General features: G+C 52.1%; 1 pseudogene; it reads left to right on the top strand.

The window, feature by feature from the left end:
* The first annotated feature begins 670 nt into the window (after positions 1–670).
* Positions 671–1,375, top strand: LOC118717752 (annotated as a pseudogene).
* Positions 1,376–5,076: the final 3,701 nt, after the last annotated feature.

A 5,076-nucleotide genomic window follows, 5' to 3' on the forward strand; every position in this document is an offset into this window, starting at 1 on the left:
AAGGACCAGATTTGTGTTGCACTCAGCTGGGCCTCATGGGGAATTCAGAGGTGGGCGCCCAGACTAGTACACAATGATAGTTTTGACCCTTTCTTTTCCCACCTCAGACCTCACCTCCGCCCTTCCCTTCCCTTCCTCCTCTCTGGGCAGTTGTCCTGGGCAAGCAGACACCCTTCCTTGCTGCAGCTCAGCCAATGTTGGTTGAGAACGCAGTGGCTTCTGGGCCTGTCCAAGCACCTCAGCTTGGTTACTCCCACCAGTCTCTTCCCTGGGATCTGGCCTGACCTTGGGGGAAGGCTGGGACTGGGTTAGGGGACAGGGAGGGAGGGAAGTCACAGTGGATGGTTGCTCATGGCCCCCAGTGTCCTGTTTGGCACCAGGGGAAACCATCCCCGGCAACATAGGTACGAAAATGGCACAGAATTAGGATCACCCACGTCACACGCCCTTGTTCTAAGAAGAATTGGAAAGGTCTGTCCACCAGCTGTCCCTGTGCTGTCTGACCTTGACAGTGCCCGGTTGCTAGTTATGTGGGAAATCTCAGACACAGACCCACCCCAACCCCACTCCAGCTCAGAATACAGTCTACAGAAAAAGTAACAGGAAACAGAGAAGACTAGGATTTTTTCTATGTTGATTTTTCCTCAAAAGATTCACAACACGACCCTAACTTCTTTGTGTCTGTAGTTGTGAAAATGCAACCTGTCACTCCAGACTTTACCGCAAACCCTTTGACCTGATTGGTATTTTCTCCTTGTGCTGCTCCAGACCCCAGGACTGCCGCTGGTTGGCCTACTCAAAGCACGGGGGTGACCTCGTTCATCCAGCGCTCCAGGAAACCCTCACGTCTGTATCAGCAATTACCAAAGAGTACTAAGCAATGGCCAATGTGCTCACTCTTCCTTTTATTTTTACTCAGAAAAGATGTTGAGGGTCTTTGGGCAATGTTTTCTAAAGCCTATTTTATGAGCCTTATGTTTCATGAGATGTTCATTGATATTATGTTTTTTAAAAAGGGGGGTCTCGGAGGCAGAAGCAAGATGACAAAGGGGACATCATTGTTCAGCAAGTGCCGCAACAAGACGCATACACTGTGCCGCCTCTGCGGCTCAAAGGCCTGCCACCTGCCGAAATCCACCTGCTTCCATCTGCTACCACCTGTAGGAGTCCACCTGCAGCAAGTGCGGCTAACCCGTCAAGCACAAGAGGAAGTATAGCTGGAGGGCCAGGGCTAAAGGACGAAACACTACAGTTACTGGCCGCATGAGGCACCTGAGAATTGTGAACCGCAGATTCAGGCATGGATTCCGTTAAGGAACACCTAAACCCAAAAGCAGCTGCTGCCGCATCCAGTTCATCTGAAGGATTTCCATGATTAAATCTTGGTTTTAAAAAATAAAATTAAACAACAATAAAAATTTTAAAAAAGATCTAGCCAATTTGAGAAATATGTATTATTGTTTTTTTAATATATTTTTATTGTTGATAGTATTACAGATATCTCCCATTTCTGCCCCCCTTTCTCCCCTCTCCCAGCCCCTATTCACCCCACCCCCAGGACTTCAATACCCTATTGCCTGTGTACATGGGTGTATTAGTTTTTTTAAATGAATGAATATGTTTCTTTATGGCCTGATTCTGAGACTTTACTAAATGCACTAGAGGAGCGGAGAGTATTTTCCAAATGTTCTTGACCATTCAACACTCTTTTCTGGAGGGGGCCTTGGGCCTGGTGCTCCGTGGCCCCAACTTCAGGAAATTCTGTGTTTGACATTAAATGCAAGTGTTCCCATTGGCCAGTTACACGGCCTGTAGGATTCTATCAATAGACGGAAATGTCTGAAAGTAAGCAGCAGCTATTAGAATGTTTGATGGCAGAGCTCTTCCTGTCATAATTCCTTTAGCATGGGCTCTACGTTTGACAGGCCTGGCAGCTGCTTCCTCTCAGACCAGTCCCAAGGTCGACAGACAGCTTTGCTGGTCTTTCCGAGTCCCTCTCAGTGACGGGCCTGAGAGCCTGGCGCCTGGGCCAGCCCCATCCACATCCATCTGCTCAAAACTCCTCAGGGGAAGTCAACGCTTTCTGCAAAGGAAGGTGGCTGAAAGCACTGGCTATGGACCACTTTGGCATCCGTAAGACCTGGGAAAAGAAGGTGAGGGGTTGAGTCTAAGCCTTTGTTTAACAAAATATAAATGCCATAAATATCCAACAACAGGGAAGTGGTTGGGTAAACTGAGGCATGTTGGCTCTTGGGATGTCAGGAGATTGTATAACACATGGAAAGGTTGTCATGATGTGACATCAGGTGAAAAAGGGCCGTAACGCAGAGGGGAAATTGTTAGCTTAGATCGGTGGCAGAGTCTCCCAAAGGATGCCTCTGTTTGGCCCCAACCAGGAGGCCATTGGGAGTGTGAAATGTGAAGCCCTCCGGGGAATGTCCTGAAGGGGCTGAAAGAGCGGAGGGAGGCTACAGAATTGCCTAATACAAAAGAAATCACGGAAATTTGAGAGCCGGGCAGGCAGCTGGGGGAAAGTGAGGAGCTGCCAAGTAGAACATTCGGGCATTCGGTTGACATCTGTGGGAAGGAGTGCAAGGGCCATTGAGACTCTCAGAGGTGTGTACCTTCTGTTTTAAGGCATCTGCTGTTGCACAAGCAGCCAGGGCAGAGTATTCCACCGCCAAGGAGGACAGTGATCAGGAGAGGCTCCCACCCACCGGGTGGAAATTCTCAGAGCTCTGGGGGCACTGTTGGGTCTGCCACCATACCTGGTGTCTCAGGGGCCCAGCAGGAAGCAGATGGCATGCTCAAATGCATAATGCAGGAGAGTTGAATACAGTGACTATTTACAAAGGTGGGGGTGAGGTGTGTGTGTGTGTGTGTGTGTGTGTGTGTGTGTGTGTGTGTGTACCTCAGGAGCGGGAACAGCCCAGCACCACTAACTCCACTAGGCCTGATGGGGCCCGGGAGAGAACTGGCTGTGGGCTGGCTGCCTGGCAAGAGTTGTGACCTTCTATGGAGGGGCAAAGCAAGCCCTCATGACCCTATAGAAAGGGCGTAGGAAAATGGTGTTATGGGTTAAAGTGTGTTCCTCCGAAATTCATGTTGAAGTCCTTACCTCCAGCATCTCAGAATATGAGTGTATTTGGAGGATGGGGCCTTTACAGAGGTGGTAATGTCAGGATTAAGTAGGCCCTAATCCAGTCTGGCAGGTACCCTTGTCCGAAGAGGAAATTTGAGCACAGAGACGCCAGCAGCATGCACACAGAGAAGAGAGGCCAAATGAAGACACAGTGAAAGGGTAGCCATCTGCAAGCCAAGGACAGAAACCTCAGAAGAAGCCAGACCTGCTGATACCTTGACTTTGGACTTCTAAACTCCAGAGCTGTGAGAAATAAATTTCTGCTGCATATGCCACCCAGTCTGTGGCACTCTACATGGCAGTCCTAGCAAAGGAACATAGATGAATACCCCACCTTTGCAGCCTCTGGATGGTGCCCTGCATTGGCTAAAACCCCATCAAAATCCACAGGCATGGTCTGTGCAGATCAGCTCCCCCTCCGTCCCCCCCCCCCCAAAAAAAAAAAACCCAGAAAAAATGACAGTTTGGCAGGATTGTGGCTGATTATTTTTATTAAACTTCTCTTTACCAATATGGTTAGGTTGTTTTTAAACTAAAATGAGACCCTACAGAGGAAGATGTTGCAGAAGAAACAGCTTAATCTAGCTGGGGACAGCTGCTGGGCCGGGCTGAGGGGCAGCAGGGGGAGGACGGCAAGCAGCTCCCCTGAAATATTTCAAGCATCATCAGAAGAGAGCATCGGGGCTCTCGAGCGCCTCAGCCCCCTTCTTGGGTATGGCAGGGGATTCCCCAGCACTGGACTTCCTCTCAGCAGGAGGCACACCCAGGGCACACTTCAGAGAGGGGCAAAAGCTTGGGGAGCTGCCCTAGTGCCCCTCAGCCCTCAGTTCTGCCCCAGAGGCCTTGGGAGCTGTTACTTTCTACTCTGGCCAGTGTTGTCACCTTCATCAATGAGCACCAGAATGTCCTCCCTACTGGATGAGACAGTCCAGGCCCCTCGCTGCCCACCCACTCTTCTCTCTCTGTGAGTTAGAGCCTTGCACCAGTGCCCCAGGACTGCCTGGCAGCCCACTTCCCTGCCCACCCCTCCCTGGCCCAGCCCCAGCCCCAGCTCCAGCCCCACAAGCCCTGGTTCTCCAGACTGGGGAGCTGGGAACTGGGGGGGGATGGAGAATGACTTGCCCTCATTGGTTCTCCTCATGGGGACCGCAGGCTGTCCACCTGGTGGTGGGGTTGGGGGGATTCTGAGAACATACCTGTCTTCCTTACACAGAGCTGACACGTGCTCCGCTGCTCCCGAGCCTCCTTAACGCAGAGGGATTGACCCCATGGAACCAGTGGTAGAGGACCGCCTGCCTCCCAAGGCTGAGGCGAGGGCTCTGTGAGCATCAGGACTGGGGGGGTCGGAATATGAGACATACAGCCTGACCTACAAACAGGGACGTTACGAGAGGAAAAGGCCGCTGGACGCCTCACGGAGCAACTGGACTTTATGGTGACAGCTCCCCTCTACTCGGCTCCTCCCATGTGCCTGGCCAGGGCGCTCCAGGACACTCCTGACCCTCCTGCGGGAAGGGTGCTGGGGGTCTCCCAGGTGGAGGGGGCCACATCATGAAGGCCCCAGCGCACAAATGGCAATGGCGCAGCCAGTATGTGAACTGAGGCAGATTCCGTCTTGCGTTTCTGTTCTGAGTGTTCTCCTGGCTGAGGTAATGGGAAAGGCCCTGCCTCCCAGAGAACACGCTTTATTTCCAGAGGAGGAAGAAGCCCTGGGGAAATCCAACGGAGCTCCCCGCCTCCTCCTGGCAGAGTCCTCAGGCTGGTGAGGCTGTCCTTGGAGAGACCAGATGGCTCTGACCACATCGGGGCTCCACTGTGCCGGGGCCTCCCGCAGCCCTGTGGGTCCCCGTAGGGACAAGCCATTTCCTGTCTCCCTATGGCTCCCCGGGGGTTATTTGAACTTGAGCACTTGACCCCCAGGATATTAAGCAGAG

Source organism: Pipistrellus kuhlii, unplaced genomic scaffold, assembly GCF_014108245.1.
Source record: "Pipistrellus kuhlii isolate mPipKuh1 unplaced genomic scaffold, mPipKuh1.p scaffold_m20_p_13, whole genome shotgun sequence".
Taxonomy (NCBI): domain Eukaryota; kingdom Metazoa; phylum Chordata; class Mammalia; order Chiroptera; family Vespertilionidae; genus Pipistrellus; species Pipistrellus kuhlii.